At 42.3% G+C, this 25,841-nt stretch overlaps 1 protein-coding gene across 4 annotated transcripts in view; it reads right to left on the bottom strand.

Annotated features, from left to right (window-relative positions):
• NLGN1 (neuroligin 1) overlaps positions 1 to 25,841 on the bottom strand; it is an 835,713-nt gene that overhangs the window by 483,610 nt on the left and 326,262 nt on the right. Inside the window, exon 1 of one of the 4 annotated variants that reach the window (XM_081953456.1) lies at positions 3,505 to 3,622. The exons of the other annotated variants lie outside the window; for them this stretch is intronic. The gene's annotated coding sequence lies outside the window, so the exon portion shown is untranslated. Of the gene's footprint in view, positions 1 to 3,504; positions 3,623 to 25,841 lie in introns of those variants that run through there. 4 annotated transcript variants of the gene reach the window in all.

Genomic DNA, 25,841 nt, shown 5'->3' on the forward strand with positions numbered 1-25,841 from the left:
TTCCTTATAGTTGTGGATGCATACTCAAAGTGGCTAGATGTAGTCCTAATGACTTCAACCACGGCAGAGGCAGTCATAAAGGTTCTACGGCGACTCTTCGCCACCCATGGCCTGCCAGATCTCCTCGTATCCGATAACGGGCCCCAATTCACGGCCATGCACTTTGAAACATTTTTAGCAGGGTTGGGAATCTGGCATGCCCTCATCGCGCCATTCCATCCAGCATCAAACGGACAGGCGGAGAGAATGGTGCGATTCGCAAAAGAGGCCCTCGCCAGGATGGGTCCAGGTGATTGGCAAACACGCATTGACCATTACCTCCTCATTCAACACATTACCCCGAGCGCAACGACGGGTAGGAGCCCCGCTGAACTACTCATGGGCCGTCGCCTACGGTCTCACCTAGACCGGCTCCACCCGAATTACTCTGCCACGGCTCCCCCAGACTCTACAAGTAAGGTCCGGTCTTTCAGAGTAGGGGATTCAGTATACGCTCACAACTACACGGGGGGAACATTATGGATGCCGGCAAAGGTCATAGGCATCACGGGTCCACGATCATATTTGCTAGAGCTAGAAGATGGGCGGAATTGGAAAAGGCACATCGATCAACTGCGGGGTCGCCTAGCACACTACAACCTTAGAAATGAAGGCGAAAGTTTCCTGTCTATGGAAAGTCAGCCACAAGAAAACCCCAGCATAGGAAACAACGACGCCGGCGAGCCAAGCGTGGAACAAGACTACACACACGTAGCAGAGCAACCCCCAGACAGCGCAGCCGAACAAACTCCTGAACGCCCGAGCAACGAAGGCACAAGACCTCCAGAACGGGAAATAGAAAAAGCACCCGATCCTGCAACTACGTCAAACCAACCCGCACCCAGTCCTGCAACCACTTCAAGCCAACCCGAACTACGACGTTCCTCCCGAGCAAGACAAACACCCACCTACCTAAAAGATTATGTTACCTACCGCAACGTCCCATCTAGGAGGGGAGGGGTGTTAGATATTAACATATATTGGGATAAGTCTTCCCTCTGGTCCGCTCCTACAGCGGGAAACAGGTATCCCTCTGATTGGTCGAGGGGCGTGCCCAATCCCTATAAAAGGGGAACCCTCCGACTACCAAACAAGCTGGATCACTATTACTACTAATAAAGAGCTGTTAAGTCACTTCGTGTCCGCAGTCTGTCTCTCGTTGCCCAGATCTAACACACCAGGCTCAAGGTTGACTGACTCTTCCATCCTTCTGAGGTCAGTTAAATGAAAACCCAGATTGTTGGGGGGAATATGCTGACTCTGTAAACCACTTAGATAGGGTTGTAAAGCACTGTGAAGCGGTATATAAGTTTAAGTGCTATTGCTATTGTAAGTTGAGAACTATCTGTATATGCCTCTCCACCAATTTACAAGAAAGCAGACTCAATTTGTTGGAGACTTTATCTCTATCATAATCTGGAGAGAACAGCATGAAGGAATATGTAAAGCACTTTACCTTGGTCCATAGAGTAAGGCATGTTTTCTTAAAAATACTTCTTTTGTCATTTCATCCAAAATTAGGGGGCGGGGTTGTCTCAAACTAAGATTAGACATTGTTTTCACAATCTCTCTCTCTCTCTCTCTCTCTCTCTCTCTCTCTCTCTTGCCAATGCTGAGTGAAGAAGAGAAGAACATGCTTTACTCTGCAAGGGGGAATGGAGAAATACTTGATTTTTTGTGAAGGCCTGGTGCTTTTCTGTTCTCTGCTCTCTGAGAGAAAAAGTGAGGCAGATGCTTCTTGCAATAACCATATCCTTTTATTTTCTGCTCTGCTACTGTAGATTGGTTGCTATTAATTTTCAACTTTCTATGCATTTTGTAGGTAAAGGCAGAAATAAAACTGTTCTTTCCCGCAAAACAGCTCTAATACCATTTTTAATACATCACCCTGCCAACAAAAGTGCGTATAGTCAAGGCTATGGTTTTCCCAGTTCCAATGTATGGCTGTGAAAGTTGGACCATAAGAAAGGCTGAGTGCCAAAGAATTGAGGCCTTTGAACTATGATGCTGGAGAAGACTCCTGCAAGTCACTTGAACTGCAAGACAATAAAAACGGTCAGTCCTAGAGGAGATCAACCCTGACTGCTCTTTAGAAGGCCAGATCCTGAAGATGAAACTCAAATACTTTGGCCACCTAATGAGAAGGAAGGCTTGGAGGAATGTTGTCCATGGCGTCGTGATGGGTCGGACATGACTTCACAATTAACAACAACAACAACAACAAGGGCTCTCTCTCACTCTCTCTTCCTACTTTTAAGCACAACTGTAGGTTAAGCAAATACAGCTGCATATTCATTGGAGGCAAGAAGTGGTTAATTAGGTGGGTGTGGACACATTTAGCTTAACAAACTTTTATCATTGGCAGTACAGTATGGATGAATAGAATAGAACCACAGAATTATGGTACAGTTCTTAAATCCTGCACAACTTGATACTTTGAAAAAACATGAAACAGTCACAAGGAGGTGCAAATGAGAGAGATGGTGCCCACAGAGGGGAATTGGGATGATGGACTGCAGTGAAATGGCAGGTTTCCCAGGAACGAAGGAGCACATTCCAGAAAGTGGAGGGAAACAAGAGGCAGCCCAGCCCAGAATGGGTTAGGAGACAAAGGAAGAGAGATAGAATAACCTCTGCCTAAGATCTCTCAGGGTATATATGCATTAGGCCAGCAGTAGTAAGGGTTTAGTATGGCAAGATTCTGTCTGCTGTGTGTAACTAAAGAGAGTACTGAACTCTCGCTAAATTGTTCGATGTCATCCTTGGACTTAGCCTGACATTTTAAAAAATCAGAAAAAGAAGGTTTGCTGGTTCCACCTTCTGGGTGCTCCAGTACTGGTTGAAATTGGGATCCATATAAAAACAGCATATGGTTCAAAGCCAATGTGGAGGAGGAAGAGGAGGCAGCGGCAATATAATGGCACTGAAACACTGGATATTGTTCTTTCAAGTGTGCATAGCCGTCCAACATTTAAAACTCCATTTGCAAATCCACCTTGGAAACTGGCTGTTCCAAATGATCTCTCCTTGAAATAAGCCCATTCCAAATAGCCCAGAGGTCAGGATACTATGAATTTTATGAACATCCCTTTCCATTTTGAAGAACACATTTTGCTCAGAACTTAGTTTAGTCTAGTGATAAAGGCACCAGGCTAGAAACCAGGAGACTGTGAGTTGCTCCCACACACACACACACACACACACACAAAATGGATTAATGGGAAAATGCTAGGAAGAAAAAAGTTGTTAAATAAAAAGATGGACAGGGAAAAATATATTTAGCCTGTTCTGACCTAGGCTTCCTGAAACAGTAAAAGGCACATGCTTAGTTAGTCCCAAAAACCTTTTTATTTAAATGGCTTTGAATAATGTTCATTCACAGCCCGTAATGATCCACAAACAGTCTCTGAAGAGTCCGACAGATGTCTTCCAGAGTCTTTTAGGGTAATGCTGATAAGCAACCACCTTTATCTCCCTTGAAACGCTGCCAAAGACCTAACTGCCAATTAGTTTTGCAAGGTCAAACGGAGCACAGAATCAAATGGAGCTTCTTAAGAGTTTGAATAGACCAGAATAAACAAAGTTGCTTCCTGCAGAGGCTCACACGACCATTTGCTCCTCTCTTATGTCTTATGGGAGGGGCCAATCATCTCCAAGCCTTACTCCCAAGTTGCCCTTTTTGTCTTAATTGTTCTTGCCTTCTGGAAGCTTTGACCTGTACATAGGCTCACACTGTTTTTCTGCCTCACTGATGTCAGACTCCAAAGGCTCTGGAGGTAGCACATAACAACCAGATGGCCCTGGCCCCCTCTCTGCCTCCGATGCAGACCCCTCATGTGAACCTTCCCCAGACTCCAGGACTGGCCCCTGTTCCTCCCCAACTTCCTCATTGTCCTACACTGCTGTCAGTTCCTCAGGTTGCCGGTAGACCACAACGTAGCCCATACAACATCGGGCATCAGGAAACACCCATACTTTCAGTCCTTATGCTGCAGTTAAACACATTTTGGCATTTGATGGTACCCAAATTACGATGCCCCAACACAAACTCCACCCTTTCTTGATGTGGGTAAGAAAGATTGCAGCTTGCATCTGGATGTACACTTTCTCCCTTGCTTGCCCCCACCTCCGTTGCAGATCCTCACAGCTGCAGTATCCAATCACAGCTGTGTTTGGGAAATAGAAGAAAGGGGGAGCTCTCTTGTTTCTCACTACTGTTCTTCAATGCTTTCATCCATTAGTAAATAAATTAAAGGCAGAATATGTGCGGAGAACAAAGGGTAGAAAAGGGATCATTCTTTGCTCCTGAGAGCAAGCAAAGAGAAGAAATGAATTCTTTGCAAGCTTAAACTTTGTTCTGAAGCACAGAAGACTCTGGGGTATACAGAAGGTCAGCTTTTTTGTTTTGCATCCAAGCCTAACGCACAGAAACATCACCTGGAACTCTTCTAGAGAGCAATTAAATGAGGGCAAAAATCAAATATTCACAACCTTAATGTGTTTTGCTCGATGCTCCTAGCTGGTGCATGTTAGTGCATGGCTATATGAAGTTCCCACAATGACTTGTGGGAATATGTGGCTGTATTCACATAAAACATTTAATTGGTTACTGAATGAACCCATTTTATTATTAATCTAAGTTCCACACCACCTTTACAACTCTAGGGGCAATATATAAGAATCTCAAATTGCAATGTCAAAACACACTCACAGTCCATCTTGTCTGCTGGCAACTGCAAGCCCCTGCAGTTTTTGTGACAATGGGATTTTTTTGGGGGGGATGGAGGAGCAAATGTTTTTGCTCTTGCCTTCTTCCAAGAGTTGAGAGAGAGCCATTGGTTCAAAATCATCCAACTGTTCTTGTATCTGTGTCTGTACATCTTTGTAGGTGTCTAAGGCAGGAAAGACTAAGCACACACTTTTCCTATTTGCAATCCAGTGCTTTTAACTTCACGTGAAGTGTTAATACCACTTTATAATGCCTTGGTAAGGCCACACTGGGAATACTGCATTCAGTTCTGGTCGCCACGATGTAAAAAAGATGTGGAGACTCTAGAAAGAGTGCAGAGAAGAGCAACAAAGATGATTAGGGGACTGGAGACTAAAACATATGAAGAACGGTTGCAGGAACTGGGTATGTTTAGCTTAAGAGAAAGAAGGACTAGGGGAGACATGATAGCATTGTTCCAATATCTCAGGGGTTGCCACAAAGAAGAGGGAGTCAAACTATTCTCCAAGGCACCTGAGGGTAGAACAAGAAGCAATGGGTGGAAACTAATCAAGGAGAGAAGCAACTTAGAACTGAGGAGAAATTTCCTGACAGTTAAAACAATTAATCAGTGGAACAGCTTGCCTCCAGAAGTTGTGAATGCCCCAACACTGGAAGTCTTTAAGAAGATGTTGGATAGCTATTTGTCTGAAACAGTATAGGGTTTCCTGCCTAGGCAGGGGGTTGGACTAGAAGACCTCCAAGGTCCCTTCCAACTCTACTATTGTATTATTGTATTATATCAAGGATGTCAAACTCAATTTTATTAGGCCGTATCAGGGCTGCGGTTCACCTCAGGGGGGTTAGGTGAGTGGCCAACTGGGTGGGTGTGGTCAACTGGGTGGGCTTGGCCAGCTTGACACCACTCCCCAAACTGCTGGCATGTTTCCTCTTCGCACTGGCTATACTGGGCTGAAGCCACACTAGCCTGAAGCTGGTCTTGTTGTATTCGGGTCTTTTCCCGTGTAAGATTGAGATTGTCTTGGCAACGTTTTGGCAAGGTCTCACTTGCCATCCTCAGGCTGGTGTTTTTGGTTTAAAGCGTGGTAGGAGCTGCGGCCTTTCTATAAATCTTGGTGGGGGGGGTGGAGTGCTAGCGTTGTTTCAGTAAGTGGATTGATTGGCTGTGTGGCTGTATCATGATTGGTAGATTGGTGCTGATTGGTGCTGTCTGTGCGTCTATTGTTGTTTTGTGTTGTAACGGCCTGGGTGGTGGGTGGGGCTCGTTTGTTTACTAGGGCTGGTTTCCAGATGTCTGGAAGGCAGAGGCATTGTCACGTTTATTCATGTTGTGGGGGTGTTTCTCTATTTCCATAGCTTCGATAGCTTAATTTTGAAGGAACTAAATGAATCTCCAAAACTGAACACTTCAACAAGAGAATAATTATGGAAGCTAATATATATATGTATATATATAGCAAAGCTCACACAAGCACGCACAAAGCTATATATATATATGCCAAGACAATCTCAATCTTACACGGGAAAAGACCGGAATACAACAAAACCAGCATATATATAGAACTTAGTTCTAAGTTGCTTCTCTCCTTGATTAGTTTCCATCCATTGCTTCTTGTTCTACCTTAAGGTGCCTTGGAGAATAGTTTGACTCCCTCTTCTTTGTGGCAACCCCTGAAATATTGGAACACTGCTGTCATGTCTCCCCTAGTCCTTCTTTTCATTAAACTAGACATACCCAGTTCCTGCAACCGTTCCTCATATGTTTTAGCCTCTAGTCCCCTAATCATCTTTGTTGCTCTTCTCTGCTCTCTTTCTAGAGTCTCCTCATCTTTATCTTTATACACACAAACACAAACACACACACACACACACACACACACATTCATTCATCATCATGGAAGAAGAAATACATTTATTCCTCTTGTCTTTGTTACTCTATTATTTCCTTTTTCAAAATATTTATTTACCAAAAGCTGTTTAAGAAGTCTGGAGATAAAAGCAGGCATTCATACCGGGCAACTACTAGTTTTGTTAATGAAGTAAGTTCGCCACAGATACTCAGAAACACAAAAGTACTGTCTTAAATATGCAAGGAAGGAAGAGGCCTTCTCCCTTCAATCTACTTATCCTGAGGGCCCTAAGTAAGGCAAGACTGCCATCCCTGTGGAATAACACTGTGCAAGAACCTAAATAAGAAAAAAGTTAAAGCCATCTGCTTATCAGCAGTCATTTAACAGAAAGTAACTTGCAGTGGTAGCTCGAGGGGAAATCAAACACTAGAAATGAATTCACACCAGCAAATTGAACTGGCAGTTCATTAGTGCCCATCAGAGCAAACTGCTCAGTTATGACCCTTTCCATTTATTGCCTTTTCCATCTTGTGCAGCAACAATAGGTTGTGAATGGCACGGCAATTATTCATGAAGACGCCATCACAAGTTACCGAAGGGAATGGAAGATTCCTTTAAAAAAAGGCATCGACAAATCATTTCATCTTCAGGATTTTCCTATGCACACTTTACTCCGTGGTTCTACAGCTGAAACTAAGGCTGTCTGGTGATGTTCACTCCTATGAGACACATTAAAGCCATTTAGGGTAAAGGTAAAGGTAACGGTTCCCCTCGCTCATATGTGCCAGTCGTTCCTGACTCTAGGGGGTGGTGCTCATCTCCATTTCAAAGCCGAAGAGCCAGCACTGTCCGAAGACATCTCTGTGGACATGTGGCTGGCATAACTAAACACCAAAGGTGCATGGAATGCTGTTACCTTCCCACCTTCTCTATTTTTCTATTTGCATTTTACATGCTTTCGAACTGCTAGGTTGGCAGAAGCTAGGACAAGTAACAGGAGCTCACGCCATTATGTGCTTTTCTTTTCTTGCAAACTTTTAAATTTGTTGGTTTACATGTCTTGGCTACCCACCCTACCACAGGGTAACTCTGGGCAGCTTACAATATTAAAAAGAGAAAACTATAAAAATAAAAATGCAAAACACAATACAGTTCTTAACTTATAACTACAAGCAAGCAAAACCTTTAAGTCAAGGGTGTCCAAACTTGGGAACTTTAAGACTTGTGGACTTCAACTCCCAGAATTCCCCAGCCAGCCTGGCTGGGGAATTCTGGGAGTTGAAGTCCACAAGTCTTAAAGTTCCCAAGTTTGGACACCCCTGGTTTAAGTTGTCAAGTGAAACATTTGTTAAGTGAATTTTGCCCCATTTCACAATCTTTCTTGCCACTGTTGTTAAGTGAATCACTGTAGTGGATAAGTTAGTCACACTGTTGTTGAGTGAATCTGGCTTTCCCCATTGATTTTGCTTGTCAGGATTTTGCAAAAGGGGATCACACAGCAACAGTCATAAGTATGAACCAGTTGGCAAGCATCTAAATTTTGATCCCAAGATCATGGGGCTGCTGCAAAAGTCATGAGTATGAAACATGGTCATAACTCATGACTTTGAACGGTCACTAAACAAACTGTTTTAAGTCGAGGACTACCTATACACAGCCCTAACTAAAAGATGAAGAGGGAAGGAGTATGATGAATGCCTCGAGCAATTTCAACCAATCTTGGTATACAGATTGCTTACTCTCTGGAAACAAATACTGTAGTGGTGAGACTCCCCTAAAACCCTTGGTGTGTGTGTTCGGTTAAGATACAGCCTGTTGTGCCTTGAAATGGCTTCTAGTTTACTCCCTTAAAATGGCTTCTACCAGGGACGTGCGGTCAGGGGAGGCAGGGGAGGCAGAGCCTCACTGCTCTCATCATGAAAATAAAAAAAAGGGAAAAGGCACTGAGGAGCCTTCTGCACACGTGGTTCGGGAATGGGACCATGCGTGCAGGAGGCTCCTCTAGCTTCAGCCTCTCTCCTGCACACGTGGTCCCATTCCCCGCCTTCCTGAATCAACATGAAGGGGACTGCGGAGCGTGAGACGTGGTCCCACGGAGCGCGCTCCGTGGTCCCCTTCATGTTGACTCAGGAGTCAGGAAGGAGGGGAGTGGGACCACGTGTGCAGGAGGCTGAGGCAGCTTCAGCCTCCTGCACACGTGGTCCCATTCCCCTCCTTCCTGAGTCAACATGAAGGGGACCACTGCTCGCGCTGATGACGTCACCAGCCTCACCAGCCATAAACTTCACCGCACGTCACTGGCTTCTACTATACAGCGCTGTGGAGTTCCCATGGTAACGGCTTCACAGTACTCCACAAGGGGGCTCCCTTTGGTAAGGGGGAAAATCCAACATTAGAAATTGCAGCCACATTCATGGAAGGAGGGTTTGGCTAAACAAATACCTGGGCAGCACCAGGTTATCAGCTAGTTTAATAAATAAAAGGAGCATAGCATGATTTTACAACTCAGTTTTCAAAAGGATAACTAATTTATATTATCCTAATATTTATAGTCTATGGGATCAATGACATTGGTATGTCCAATCTTTCAGAGGAACTCTAGTTCACCCTATAGCTAAAATTTCACACAATGCCAACTTCTAATGAAATCTGGCATGAGAATATGAACATGTATGCGAGGTTGGTATAACGGCAGAAGACTGCACAGTGATGATTAGGGTTATAGTTCATATATACACCTGAATGTGTGTAATTGTTTGCAGTAGATCAGATACTGTTTCATTATTTGCACTTTAGTAGCTACTCCAGGAATTCAGATTATGGTGTTGTGGCCTGCCAGCGGCCAGTGGAGCTGGTGGCAGACTCAGACAGTGAGGAGGTTGGGGAGGAACATGGGCCAATCCTGGAGTCTGGGAGGCTCTGATGAGGGCTCTGTGTTGGAGGAAGAGATGAAGCCAAGGCCGTCTGGCAGTTCTCAGCTGCCTTTGGAGTCGGAGATCAGTGGGGCAGAAGAACAGCTGGCGCCTGTTCCCGATGTGCGCATGAGCAGAGCTGCCAGGAGAAGGGAACAGTTAAGGAACAAGGGACGACTTGGGAGTAAAGGCACAGGTGGCTGGTGACCTCTCCCATAGGTCCTTCCCAAAGAGGACCGAAAGGGGAGCTTGCAGGAGACAATTTGTTCATTTGATTAGTGTGAAGATTTGTTTATCGCTTATCGCTCCTGACGGGTTTTTTAAATCTTGTAATTTAATTGAGGGTGTTTTAAATTGTAAATTTTAAATTCTATTTTATATATTTGTTACCTCCTCCATGTAGATGTGTACGTACGTGTATGTGTTTATTTTTATCTGTATATGTATTGTTCATTTGTATATTTTATGTGCTTTTATTGTACGCCGCCCCGAGTCCTTTAGGAGAGGGTGCGGCTAACAAATAAAAAATTATTATTATTATTATTATTATTATTATTATTATTATTATTATTATTATTATTATTATTATTATTATTGTTGTTGTTTGTGACTCTCAGAGACTCCTTGCAAATTATTTTCTTATACATTTTCTTGTCAGCCTGGCTGCTCTCCAAGCCTGATAAGGTCTGTCGTTGTAAATACACCCTTGAAAGACTGTTTGCCATGACTTTGCTGGATGTGAATGAGAGGAATTCACATTAGCTTAATAAAAAGGGGTTTTGTCGGGACAAGGAGTCTGCTTCGTGATTCTGTGTAGCCTAGGTCAGAACATATGGATTTATAAGTATTCTGTTACTTCTGATCCTTTTTAACTAAATTGGTAAATAAACTATATATGTAGGATCCAATTTGGGTCGGTCATTGGGACAAGAGAGTTAGTCTTCTGAACTTTTGGATTCCTGCTGGAGTCCATCTTAAGGAACTTCTCTTTGTGTGCTTTGAGCTGTTTTGTGCAGTGTTCATATGGTGCCTGGATGTGTGTGGTTTTCTTTAGTTGTTGGTTGGGATGTTGATGGCCCGCTATTAAGTCATTGCTGTTGTTTCCTTGGGCTGCCATGCCCTCACCTCTTCACTGAGGAGCTGGTGATAAATCAGCACTCCTGTTGACCAAGGTGGATAAAAATTGATGGGTTTTTTTTTTTTAAATCAGATTTAGAAAAAAAATTAAATCGGGTTTTTAAAAAATCAAATTTACTTTAATAAATGCTTCTGGAGTAAAAACCTGTCTAAATATACTTTAGTTTACTCAGCATGAAATGGAGCTTAGTTATGTAGCATGAGGCTGCATATTCTGCAATATTTACCTTTTTGGTAAACTCATTCAGTGAATCCAAGCTCTGCAAGCTGAGATAATATGCACTCTAAATAGGAAACCTTCTTTTTGCTTGCAAACAATAATATTAAAGATTCTAACTACCAGCAAGGATGAGTCCTTACACTTAAAAGAGCATCTGTCATTTCGGATCCATCATGGCAGCGCCTGTTAGCGGGCATCCATTAACCTGCTACCTGCCACGTCCCCTCACCTGTTTTGTCACTGCTGCATCACCAGCCGTCCCATTAAAGTGAATGGGACACTTTAATGGGACTGTCGGTGAGCCAATAGCGGGTCAGAGGAGGAGCCACTGAGGGACAGAGATGACAGTTGCTCTTTAAAAATTATAGTTTAAATTGAGTTGATTTAAATCAAGCCTTTTTACTGATGATTTAAATTAAACCCACCCTGCTGTTGACTGACAAGGAACCTGTTTCCCAGGCTTCAATCACTTCCCTAGCTATTCAGCAAGAGTCCAAAAACACAAAAGACTAAATCCCTGTTCCGATGACGAACCCAGATTGGTGTTGTGGGCCAACAGTGGCCAGAGAGCTGGCAGCAGATTTGGAGAGTGAGGAGGTTGGGGAGGAACATGGGCCAGTCCTGGAGTCTGGGGAAGGCTCTGATGAGGGCTCTGTGTCGGGGACAGAGAGGGGGCCAGAGCCGTATGCCAGTTTTCAGCTGCCTTCAGAGTCAGACATCAGTGAGGCAGACGAACAGTGGGAACCTGTTCCCAGTGTGCACATACGCAGAGTTCCCAGACAAAGGGAACATCTAAAGAACAGGGGTTGACTTGGGAGTAAGGCCACAGGTGGACAATGAGTGGCCCCTCCCAAAGGAAATAAAAGAGGAGCGAAAAGGGAGTGGAGTTTGCAGGAGGCAATTAGTTCGTTTAATTGGTTCATGACCCTCCGAGATTCCTTGCCAAGTTTTGCAGATATCGGCCTGTCAACTCTCCAAGCCAGATAAGGTCTGTGGCTGTAAATCCTCCCTCGAAAGACTTTGCTGGATGTGAATGAGCGGAATTCACAGTAAATTAATAAAAGGGTTTTTTGTCGGGACAAGGAGTTTGCTCCCTGCTCTTGGGCAGCCTAGGTCAGAACAATTGGATCCTGCAATATTATCCTGAGACATGTGTATTTACCTTCAAACTATATGTACCTTTACAGTTCAGTATGTCTTTTCCCCTCCCATCTCAGACAGATGCAAGAATTTGCTCTGAAAAACAATACAAATGCATGGAGTTCTGCCTTAATGACTCTCACTATAATCTGTGAAAGGAGATATAAAAGGAAAATCCAAGGCCTGTAAATTATATACACAACTTGCTTTACATTGCCAAATTGCTTCAGAGAAAGACTCTTCTCATCAGCTTCTCAGGAAAATAGACAGTTTCAGATGGGCATCAAATCTTTCCTCAATTAAAGTTATGCCCTCCCATAAAACTAGTCGCAGGAAATATGGTCATTGGAGGATTTATTTCTGCACTACAGCAACTCGGTTTTTCCAACAAAGAATAATTTGATGACATTAAAAGATGTGTGAATATTAATGTACACTTGTTACAAAGTCGGGTAGGAACTCTGTTTCTAAATAACAAGAAGATATAGTCTCTCGCCATATAAATAAGTAACTGTTCTCCAACTCAGTAGGAGCTCTAGGATCAGAAGATTTTATTCACCGTGTTAAATTATCCATATCTCCAATTTTAAACTGTGATACGGCATTGGAAAACAGAGAATGTACTTTTTCCCCCCTAAATCTGTGATGCACAAACTGAAATTAAAGCTTTCTAAACCATTTTTTCCACTTACGATGTATGGCTGTGAAAGTTGGACCATATGAAAGGCTAAGCGCCAAAGAATTAAGGCCTTTGAACTCTGCTGATGGAGAAGACTCCTGCGAGTCCCTTGGACTGAAAGCCAATCAAACCGGTTAGTCCTAGAGGAGATCAACCCTGACTGCTCTTTAGAAGGCCAGACGATCCTGAAGATGAAACACAAATATTTTGGCCACCTAATGAGAAGGAAGGACTCACTGGAGAAGAGACTAATACTGGGAACGATTGAGGACAAAAGAAGAAGGAGACAACAGAGAATGAGGTGGCTGGGTGGAGTCACCGAAGCAGGTAGGCAAGAGCTTGAATGGACTCCAGAGGATGGTAGAGGACAGGAAGGCCTGAAGGAACATTGTCCATGGGGTTGCAATGGGTCGGACCACAACTTGGCAACTAACAACAACAAAACCAGTTCTCCAAACTTCAGCACCGTCACTGAATTGTAAGCTGAATATGAGAAAAGGGGAAATATGAGATGGGAATAATGTGATTAATTATATTATTACATGACAGAACCCCTGCTTCCCAAAGTTGCCACCATTGATTTACAATGGATAAATACTACAAAACCCTCCCGGGAATTAAGCCACATCTTCCACTTTACTGAAGCTTGTGTGCCATCCAATAACCTCAAAAGCCAAATATCATTCATGTACTTTCTGGGATAAAGACCAACCCTAATCCTTCCAAGATTACCAACTATTTTCTTGGTGCTGATCATGCTGTCCAACAAGAATTCTTAAACCTCATCTCATCTCCTCTCTTCTCTGACCTACACTTACACTACAATCCATAATTCCCCAAAACAAGGCCTCCTTTAGATGCTGAACCTCAAAGCCTAGCCATCTTCACTATCATCTGGGAATTACAGTTCTGCAATATTCTGTGGGCGCATTATAGATTCTCAGTCCTGCTGCATGGGAAAAAAAAAAACCCTAAACAACAAACTCACCCGTGCATCTGTATCCACACCCTGTGAATTGTAGTGTGATCTATTAGAGTTCTACTGTGTATCACCACTAGAATTTTAACACAATTTTCGATGAACTAAAGAATGGAGCAGCGCCACATCTATTATCCATAAACTGTGTGTTAATACATAATTTATAAACAGGAACTCTTTATTTTAAAATGTTAACCAATTAACTAAACAACCACTGCATTTGCAATTAAAGAAAGAGTTGCCACAAAATTGCCAGGCGCAAATTACCAACGCTGTAACCTTTAACGAAGTACGCTATAGATGAAGAGCAAAGAAAGGAAAGAACTAGCAACACAAAAGGGAGGGCGACAGACCCTTAATGGAATAACTTTACTATGACATCAATATTCCATGGACTTGCTAACATATTCCATAAGAAAAGCTATTTTAAAGGCCTTCCTGTAAAATATATGCAGTTTTGCCGGGGGGGGGGGGGGTTGCAACCTGTCCTTTTTAAAGAAAATAAGATCCACATGATATATAAACACTATAAAACTGTAAATGAATTGAGTTTGTAGGACTTACAGTGAAAAGCATCTTAAACAGCATGGAGGGGTGTCGAACTCACGTCATCACAGCGCTGCCACGTGATGTATCAGGACTTCCCCCCCCCTTCGCTAAACCGGGCATGGGCGTAGCTAGCACATGACATATCCGGCCTGCGGGCTGGGAGTTTGACAGCCCTGGCATAGAAATTGCTCTTATTCCTTCCATTGATCTAGCCATTCTTTGGGGCAAAGCAAATATCCACACACTGACAGACTCCAAAGCTCAAAAAGCTGCTAGGTGGAAAGATTGCTTCTGATCCCATTTATAGGGAAATGGCCAGGGAGTTGAGAGTCAGACCTTCCATTCCTGTGAGCATCATTACAACTGTAGAAGAGTGAAGATACGCAGAGCGGGTTTATAATGATGTGATTTTTTTTCTTTATCTCTAGATTAAAAGAGAGGTACAGAAGGATGTTGGGTGGCTGCCCAGTGCTCAAATTGTTGTGATGTGGGTTCTTTTCTCATCCAAATTTTGAAATATTGCTAGCCCAGTCACTGGAATATCACTTACTGTCTCATCTGTAATGGCATGTTTTATTTCCATCTCTCTCATAATTCAAGTGGTCATTATTAACAGTAGTATTCTATCCTGAGTTGATAGATATTAGTAGCTGTATAGTTGGTAGATTCTCATACAATACAATAAACCAGATTATTCAGATATCAGGATTACTGCATTCCTATTGACCACACACAGATTGTCTTGGGTGGAAGAAAGGTCTCCTTACAAGCCAAAGCAAAGGCCAACTCATGCGCTACGAGAAGCACCTTGTGGAACAGAAAGCCATCTCGGCAATGTCAAGGAATAAAGAGCTGGCAATGATCAAAACAAGTCTTGTATTAGCAATCAACATTTTGAATTGAAAGCTCTGATGATATATGAGTCTAAAACCATGATGGTGAACCTATGGCATGCGTGCCAGAGGTTGCATGCAGAGCCCTCTCTGTGGGCATGTGCACTGTTGCCATCTGCTCTTCTGGTTTCCGCGCACGCATGCACGCCGGCCATCTGGTCTTCGCATGTGCTGGAGTGCTGGAAACCCAAAGACCAGCTGGCCGGTGTGCATACACATGCAAAGACCAGCTGGCCAGCATGCATTCACACACTGGAAACCTGAACACCAGCTGTACAGCACATGCATGCACACCAACCAGCTGATGTTCAGGTTTCCAGCGCTCTGGTGCATGAATACATGCATATACCGGTTTGGGCACTCGGTGCCGAGAAGGTTCACCATCACTGGTCTAAAGACTCAATTGCCGGCAATCAATTTTAGTACAATGGTTCTAGTGGGAAGGCTTTGTACAGATGTACTCCAATACTCAGAAGGAGCTTCCTCAAGTAGCTAGTAACCTGCCCCTTGATTCTTAAATTTATACATCTTCTGACCATCCTACACTTCCTAGGAAATGGTTCCATGTGTGATGCTTGTGAAGCCAGAGCTCTATATATCCTAAGGAAGCAAGTAGAAAGCACACAACCAGAACTGGCAAAGATATCCCAGTCCTAATTTAGTATCCAAGTTTGACCCATTTCAAAAGTTTGGAAAAGGTGTGAGCATGGAGCTCATGTTGTTGTAACATCTCTCAATCATTCATTAAAGTACCTGAACAATTGTTAGACTTCCGTGCTGAGTCTGAGAAAAGCTGTTGAGTTTTAAAGAATTGGGTTACATTTCAATGGAAGGATTCTTTAAGTCATTCTCCAAGCTTCTCTAGACCACTCTATTGAAAAGCAAAGAGGTCTCGCTCTCTGTAACACTTTATCGAAATCATTTTTAACAATGCATGGCATTATACAATAGTACCTTTCTACTCGTAGCCTTTTATTTCAAGAGGACTCCGAGGTAAATATATTGTTCCAGATGAAGAAGGCATCTTAAATGATTAAACTATTATTAAGATCAGAAAAGCTGAGCTTCAAAAAATTTGCCAGTATGAAGAAAACAAAAGATGAAAGCCAAAGGAAGATTCATAAATAGAACTAGACAACCCATGACCCCTTGGGTCATCCTTGCAAAGATATTTCCTTGTCAGATTCTTCCATACCCTCAACAATGACAGAGCTTCTAATGTATTTGAAAAGTTCTTTAAAAAATACAGGGATCTATCTGCCATGGAAGTAGCCCATGTTGAACTAAATAGCACCATCAAACATCAGGAGTTGACCAGAGGAAATGTTTTATGACAGGATGTAGTGTGTCATAAATGTTTTATGATAATTTTTATGTTGTGAAATGTTTTATAAATTTTGCCAAATTTAAATGCCACAGGAATCACGGGGTGTTAGATTTTGGACGCATTTTGTAAAATAGCCCATTTGAAGTGTTTTGGTTCAAAATATTTTGCCCTGTGATGCACCATTTCACCCAGTTAAAGGCTACAGAGTGGACAGTTTTAGTAGTATATAGATTTGAATGGTGTTTATGGTATCAAATAAAATTCTGCCCAGCCACTATGCTTCTGCATGATACACTTAAATATGACTTACTCAGCCTGATTTTCTGGATTCATATGGCACACTGAACTATCAACAAACCCCATGGACTTTTCCCAATTTACTAGGTTAAAATGTGGCATTATGTCAGGGATACACAATCAAAGGTTCAGATGGTCAACTGACATTCTCAAGTAAGGTCATAACTGCTGGAAAAACATCTGGTGGGTCTACCAATACATGAAGTTGATGTATTGTGAATGTATTTTGGAAATCTAGTTTCTGGTGTTCAGACAAAGCAGATAATGTGACTCAGTAAACTATGCCTTCAACATTGTTCAACACATTAGGCAATACAACCATTGCATTAAACAATGAAAACAGTCGCTTCTTATAATTGATAATGCTAAAGCTCCAAGGCTAACCAGATATTAGCTTTGTGCTCTTAGATAATATGAAAGTATTTTTCCTCATGAGTGGAACTTACTGTGTAAGCAGAAGTGGGTTTTACATAATTTTACCACCGGTTTTCCGCACACCAGAACTGAGAGTGCCTCCGTGATCATGTGGCCAAAGGCGCATAGAACACTGTTTCCTTCCCACCAAAGGTGGTCTCTGTTTTTCTACTTGCCTTTTTTATGTGCTTTCGAACTGCTAGGCTGTTGTTATGACCTTGGCTTCCTGAGACAGTAAAAAGCACATACTTAGTCCCAAAAACCTTCTTTTTATTTCAATGGCTGCAAATTATGTTCATTCACACCCCTTAATGAATTATAAATAGTTTGTAAAGTGTCCAAAAGAAGTCTGCCACAGTCTTTCTGATAAGGCTGATAAGCACCTACCTTTATCTCCTTTGAAACGTTGCCAAAGACCTAATTGCCAATTAGCTTTGCAAGGCCACATGGAGCACAGAGTCAAAACGGAGCTTCAGAGTTTAAACCGACCAGAATGAACAAAGTTGCTTCCTGCAAAGGCTCTCATGCCTTTGCTTCTTCTTTATGTCTTATGGGAGGGGCCAAACATCTCCAACCCTTACTCCCGAGTCATCCCTTTTGTCTTAATTGTTCTTGCCTTCTGGCAGCTCTGTGCATGTGCACACTGGGAACAGGCTCTCCCTGTTCCTCTGCCTCACTGATGTCCAACTCTGGAGGCTCTGGAGGCAGCACATAACTCCCAGATGGCCCTGGCCCCCTGTCTCTCTGCCTCTGATGCAGAGACCTTGTCCAAGCCTTCCCCAGACTCAGGACTGGCACATGTTCCCCCACAACCTCCTCACTGTCCAACCCTGCTGCCAGTTCTGCAGACTGCCAGTGGACTACAACATGTTGGCAGAAGCTGGGACAAGTAACGGGAGCTCACTCCGTTATTCGGTAATAGGGATTCGAACCGCTGCCAACATTTCTGATCAACCTCAGAATCTTATATTTTGCTTTTTTAAAAAAGCTGTCTTTTACCGTATCTTCCAGGGCTTGCTTTTTTCTCTTGCACAAGAAAACAACACAACGTTTTTCTAGTCATGACCTCTTTCGGAGTTTGATCATATCTGAGTTCCACTCAAACCTAATTACACTCTCACTGGATGAATTTGAACAGCATGTAAATGGTTGATATGAAGATCGGTTTGTTGTGTGAATTCAGCCTCAAGGGATGTTGACTAAGTCTCCTAATAATCTACAGCAAATGTTAAGACAGTTTTATGAGACAACCAAGAGTGTGGATATGAAAATCAATGTACCAAAGACCAAATTCAACGTCTGACAGGAAAATGGAAGTAAATGGTTGCAAGTTATACATAAAACGAGGGAGGGAAAGCAATTTCAAACATTTGTGTAGCTGGCTTGGATGTTTACTAAAGATTGAAAAATGTTGAATAAGTACAAATACCTGTAAAAAGGTGGTGGATAGCACTTGGCCTGTTGCAAAAATAAAAATAAAAATAAATGTTTGTCAAAAGAAGTAAAACTGGCTGTGAATAAGTCTGCCTTTGCCAATTTTACTGGATGGATATAAGAGCCGAGTCTGCGAGGAGAAATATAAAAGTATAGAATAGTGTTTCTCAACATTAGCAGCTTTAAGGTGGGTGGACTTAACTCTTTGAGAGTTGAAGTCTGCCTATCTTAAAGCTGCCAAGGTTGAGGAACATTGGAATAATGCATTTATGTGTGAGATATTACTTATCTGTATGATATAACAAGAGGAAGGCTCAGGGATGCAGAATGAACATGGACTCAATCACTGAAGTTTGAGACTAAGAAAGAAGTTCATTGAAGTTGTTTGGTGATGCAGAGAGGAAGAAATCGGAAAAAAATGTTAATGAGCAATTAGGATAAGAAAATGGTCAGGAAAGTTGTGTCGGAAGGGAGCTAATGAGATCCTTAAATAGAAAGCACTGAGAAATTGAAACAAATAATAGACATAGTGTACTGCATGGTACAGGTAATCCTCGACTTATGCCCCAAATTTTCATTGCTAAGTTAGACAATTGTTAAGTGAATTTTGGGACACAGTGGCTCAGTGGCTAAGACAATGAGCTTGTAGATCAGAAAGGTCAGCAGTTCAGCGGTTCGAATCCCTAGTGCTGCATAACGGAGTAAACTCCCGTTACTTGTTCCAGCTTCTGCCAACCTAGCAGTTCGAAAGCAGGTAAAAATGCAAGTAGAAAAATAGGAACCACCTTTGGTGGGAAGGTAACAGCGTTCCGTGCACCTTCGGTGTTGAGTCGTGCTGGCCACATGACCACGGAGACCTCTTCAGATGTCTGCCCTAACCCTAACTGCCATCTGAGTGACTTTGGGATCCAAGGCCCTCCCATTCTATACTATGCTGTGTATGGTGCTGGATGAGGTTGTACTGTCCCAAATGGACTCTCTGCACAATCTGGGGGTTGTCCTAGACTCACAACTCCTTCTCAATGGAGCAGATGGTAGTCTTGGCTAGGAGGCCCTTGGTTCAACTTTGCATTGTGCATCAGTTGCGTCTGTTCCTAGCTGAAGGGGCTTTATTCACAATTATTCATCTCCTGGAAAGTCACATTTCTGCAATAAAGATTGTTCTGCGCATGCACAGATGTGAAAACCAAGATGGCACCACCACCGATAGAACTGGTTCAGGGGCATGGCAGGCTGAGTTACTACCTACTCAGCTGAACCAGTCCGAAGCGGTAGGAACCCACCTCTGATCTGCTTGCCCCATCAAATCTGTCAAGAGAGGACATGCTGGGGTTCCATCAAAGAGGGTATCCTGTGGGTCTCATTGGCTAGGGGAGTCGATTCAATTCAATTCAAACCTTTATTGTCAAGAGTACAACATGTGTACAATGAGATTGGCTGAGCCTCCCTACATGCACTCCCCAACACAACACAACACAACACAACTCACAGTGAAAGACCAAAAAGAAAAAGAAAAAAACCCTAGCCCAGTGAATCCTACTAACAAACATCCAGTCCTATGTGAACTTATCGCACATCATGCCGGCCCTACAAGTCAATCGTACTTTATTGTTGTAGAGTTATGTTTCGTTAGCCGTCTGACAGCCCACAGATAAAAACTGTTCTTCAGCCTGTTTGTACATTCTATATCTCCTTCCAGATGGTATGAGAATAAAGACTGGAGTGTGAGTCATCCCTGAGAGTGTTACTTGGAGTATTACTTGGCAGGTCCTAATGAAGGTGGCCCCCATTCTTTCCCCAAAGTGAGCTTGGCTTCAGTCCCTTTTATCTTTCTGGAAGTCCCTCAAGACCTGGTTATGTCATTTCACCCCAGGTGAAATATTAAGATAGCCCCAACGCAACACCTGCTCTTCGCCCATTTTTAAATATCTTTTTTTTTAGTTTGGGGTCATTTTTTTAAAGTGCTTAAGAATGATGATATTAATATTTGTTTGTAGATATTGTTTTAGCTTTGTTATACACTTCCCATTGTTTGTTAGATGGTCAGCCATATAAATATGATAAAAAAAATTTCATTGCCGGGGTCACCAATAATTGCAAGACAATCTTCAGATCTTCCAAGCAGAGACATTGTATCATGCGTAGAAGCTAGGCTACCTGGTAAAGGAACATCTTCTGTAGCTGAAACAATAGGATTCAAACAATAGAATTCCCTATGCCACCAAGCTTGAAATTTTGGGCTTGGTCAATCAGAATTGCCCCACCAATGATTCGATCTAAGCATAGTACACAAAATTGTCTGCTGTAACGTCTTGCCTGTCAATGACTTCTTCAGCTTCAACCACAATGACTCATGGGCAAACAATCAATACAAACTCAAGGTAAACTGCTTCAAACCTGATTGCAGAAAATATGACTTCAGCAACAGAGTGGTCAATGGCTGGAATGCTCCACCCGACTCCATTGTTACAGCCTCAAACCCTCACATCTTCAATCTCAAACTGTCTACCATGGACCTTGCCCCATTCTTAAGAGTTCCGTAAAGGGGGCATGCATAAGCGTACCTACCGTCCCTGTCTTACTGTCCCCATTTATCTGTATTTACTTCCTTTGTTCATGTTTATGTTCATACCTATACTTGTTATCTTCTATATGTTTGACAAACAAACAAATAAGTCAAGCTTGACTATCTTTTTATACTAGAGATTAATTGACATCTATGTATAGAATATAAACTTGGATATTAATCTGTTCCTGCACAGGGATTATGAGGTGTTTTTTTTTAAATATCTGGGGCACTTTTCCAAACAGTGAGTTTTGTTGCTGTTATTTTTGTGAGAGGAGAGGTAGGTATCACAGCCCTTAATATTTCAAAACAGATCTCTGTATTCCCATTCAACTCTATCACTGCAAAACATTAAAAACAAATGTACTTCAACCAAAGTTTTCTCTCTTTCTCCAGTTGTCTAGCTGGATATTTGCATATCACAGTCACAAACCGTTATCACCCATATGTGAATTCCGATGAAAAGCAGTTCTGAATTTTCTTTGACATCCGGTATACTGTGGAAACTTTTTTTCTTTTTAATCGAATGTCTCTGTCTCTTAAGAAGATTCAGATTTAGTGAAATTCCATATTGGATTAAACATACATATTTAAAAAGCGGGGGAATTTTGCACTTTTGTCTTTTTTCCTCTATGTGCTCTGCGTTCTCGAATCACTGTGAGGGTTTGTAGATGTGCATTTGTTTACACCCATTCCGCAGGACACAAGGGAAATGCTTCCCTACAACATCCAGGCCCAAACAAACTCTCATGATTATTAAAGAGAGGGGAAGGAAAAAAAGTTTAATTCCTCTAAAGCAACTTTCTCTAACCCAGGGCACCTTCTGTATACATGAATTTTCAACGGGGGCCTGGCAATTTAGCAATTTTGGAGGGTATCAAACTGAGATTGTGATAAAGAAATAATGCCTAAAACTAATTGCCATTCATTCCCCCAAAGGCAAAATGCTGGCGAAAGTTGGGGAAAACTCTTGAGGGGATTTAGGAATTTTAAAGGGCTGCAATGGGAAGATATAGAAAAAGGTACCTCGTGGGCAATTTTGGATTTGCTCATTGTCAGCAGGAAAGAATAAAGAAGAAGAAGAAGAAGAATTGCACACTTGACATTTTATCTTTTATTGAACCGGTCTGCAAATAATTCATTAAACCACAGGAGCTATGTCCTATTCTCCCACACTATTGTACAACTACTGAGGTTCTTCTTTTAGTAATTTTATTGAGAAACATTCAAAGGGAACTGAAAATCCTATATTGGCCACTGCTGCCTTGAAAGAAAGCAAGACAGAGAGACGAAGTGTACATGAAATGGTAGAAAGAGAAAAGGGCTCTTTTGAGAGCGGTGGCACAATGTGTGTGAGATATCAGTAGCTGCTAATTGCTATTAGGATTTGAAATGGAGAAACCATAAGGCAGGTCAACAAAAGGCTAAATGCAGGTAAGACTACAAAACCCAATTCTTTCTCACAAAGCAAGCCATTCCACTTGAAAATAAAGCTCTGAGCTTGACTTTTGGGATTAGAAGATCAGACTGCATCCGACTAGAGGTGTGTGTGTGTGTGTGTGTTATATAACAAAAGGTTATTCACATTTGTCTGAAATAGCATAGGGTTTCCTGCCTGAGCAGGACTAGATCTCCAAGGTCCCTTCCAATTCTGTTATTCTATTCTATTCTATTCTATTCATTCTATTCTATGAATACAGTTTTTTAGTATGTTGATTAGTATTCCATTCTATGAATACAGTTTTTTAGTATGTTGATTAGTAGTATTTTAATATATTTTATAGTTGGTGTTATTTGTGTAAACTTAGAGAGAGGTGTTTTTATTGTTATTATCCCTGAACTAAAAATGTTGGAGGTCATTATTGTAATATTTGTTTGATGTATACTTTTTGACACTTTTAATTTGCTTTTGTTATTTCCTTTTCCCTTTGTTAGTTTGTATTTTAATGTTTGATATTTAAATTCAATAAAGATATAAAAATAAATATAAAAAACATAGCTGTTGAGCAACATGACCATGCCAGTAGCAATTCTTCTTCTGCTCAGATTATTTCTCTTTTGCAAAAAGAAAGCAATCTCTAAATTTAATTACAAAATCCATAATGATTATGTGGGGAAAGAATCTTCCACGCAGTTGGTTACAAAAATGACAGCCATCTCTATAGATTCACTGTTAGCACTTAACATTTTGATCTTAGGTCTCTGGGGCTAATCCTACTTGGGAAGTATTGACATTCAAGGCTTCTTGCCAGTTCTGTCCAAGCTTCAGATCAGCAGAAGGATTCTGATAATTTATGTTCCACCAGCTCTTTGAGAGTAAAGATCTCAGATGCCTGGTTAATAGATATGTTACAAGATGCAATAACATTTAGGCTTCTATACTGCCCCTTAGGGCTTAACAGCACTCTTTGGTTTAGCAATAGCAATAACACTTAGACTTATATACCGCTTCACAGTGATTTTACAGCCTTATCTAGGCTGTAAGAGTGTCAGCTTATTGCCCCCAACAATCTGGGTCTTCATTTTACCAAACTTGGAAGAATGGAAGGCTGAATCAACGTTGAGCCTGGTGAAATTTGATCTACCAAATTGCAGTCAGCTGGCAGTCAGTAGAAGTAACCTGCAGTACTGCATTCTAACCACTGAGCAGTGGTGGGTTACGGATCCTGTTCCAACCAGTACAATTAGAATGGGCCTGGCGTTGCCCACATGGATGCACGTGTCATGCGCATGCATCGTAGCTGCAAACAATTCTTCTGCCAGCCTCTGCGATGCTCCAGCTGCTTGGTGGAGCATCGCACAGGCGCTGTGTGCGCCATGAGCGTCTGTGGAAGTGCCAAAAGCTTTAAAACATGGTAAAGAGTTCGGGCGGGTGGATGGGCCCTCCGGAGCACCATACTGGAATGCCCGTACCGGGGTGTACCGTCTGCAAACCACCACTGTCACTGAGCCACCACGACTTTTATAATGTAGAAGCATTATTTGCATATTGCCCTCAACCATCTGGATCCTCATTTTACCAACCTCCAGGGCCACTGAGAGATTATTAAGTACTGGAACAATACTAATATGGGCTCCCTCACTCACACATGGACACATAAATCAATAATATCATAATTGTACTGCAGGGAGGCTTACTAGGCCCAAAACGGGGTGCAGGGGTGCAACATTTCCCCCGTGGCTCATTTCTGCTTCTAGGAGGCTGCAGGGAGGCCTACAAGGCCCAAAACAGGGTGTGGGGTGGGCGTGCAGCATGAGACCCCCAACTGAAGCCCATTTTTGCTCCCAGGAGGCTGCAGAGAAGCCTATTAGGCCCAGAACGGGGTGCGAGAGACTTGCGCACCCATAAATGTTATGTCAAACAAGGCTGCAAGGCGGTTTTGTTATACACACAAAGTATAGAGTATGAAGTATATATTCAATATTTTTTTCTTTTTAAAAATTGGTTTTGTAAAAAAAATTTTTTTTAAATATTCCCCTTCATGGGGCCCCTTTGAGCTCCATGGGCCCTGGAAAAATGTACCAACTGCACCCCCCCTTCTTCTCAGGCCTGCCAACCTCGAAAGGATAGAAGGCTGAGTCAACCGTGAGCCCTGCCAGGATCGAACTCCAGGCTTTGGGTAGAGTTCGCTTGCAATTCTGCACTTTAACCACAGCGCTGACAAAGCAGTCCGTCGATAAAAGGTGATGGGAAGGGGGGAATCATATGGGGAGGTGACAAAGTTGAGAAATGAGAAATTATTCAAACAGGTGCAACCAAAATGGCCGTCTTGCCAGTCAGAACCTAAACGCCGTATTCTGGCAGTGGGCGCTGTTCCAAACAGGCCGAGACTCCAGTTTTCAGTTTTCGTACATGCAATGATTCATTAAGAAAAACAGCCAAGCAAAATTTGGATAACTCCTTCCTTCCCTTTGAAGTGGTTCCTGTTTTCTCTTTGCGAGCTCCCCAGGGTAACCTTTTCTCTATTAAGGCTGTTGAATTTCTAATTAAAAGGCAAAAAACGGCTAAAGATCGCTTGCTAAAATTCATGTTTTTTTATCATTTAAACTCGCTCAGTCAAAAGTAAATGACTGGATCCAACTGGATTTATTGCCAGGTTCGGTTTATTTCACTTATTCATTTGCAAAGTAATTTATTATTTATCACCATGTGAACCATTTATTATTTTTTCTCTTCCATTTGGGATATTTCAATCGTTTGAGGGACGGAGGCTGCATCACAGAATAGCCCAGATGTGTGTTAGCTTCCAGATGAGCTTCCAGATTTATCACGGCAACGACTGCAGCATTAAGAAAGAAAAGTCTTTTCTAAGGCTTTGAGAGAACTGCCACTCATGAATACAGATCAGGCAACAGCTCAGCTGAGGTAAAAAAAAAAAAACTTCTGCCATTTTTCCTACATTCAGAACTGTGTGACGGCATATCCAACACCTAATTTACAATTCACATCACCATTAGTAGGGCAACATTCAGGCAAAAATGGAACATTTTAGATGTTGTAGATCGGGGGTGTCAAACTCGATTTCATTGAGGGCCACATCAGGGTTGTGTTTGACTTTGGGGGGGGCATGGCCATGGCGGCCATGGCCAGCTCAACATCACTCGTGTCGGGGGCATCTGTGGAGAAGCATGCTGGAGGAGTGTGCTGTGAGGTTCATGCTGGAGGAGGCTCTTGC

The sequence above is a fragment of the Natrix helvetica genome (assembly GCF_964273705.1).
Source record: "Natrix helvetica genome assembly, chromosome: 5".
Lineage (NCBI taxonomy): Eukaryota > Metazoa > Chordata > Lepidosauria > Squamata > Natricidae > Natrix > Natrix helvetica.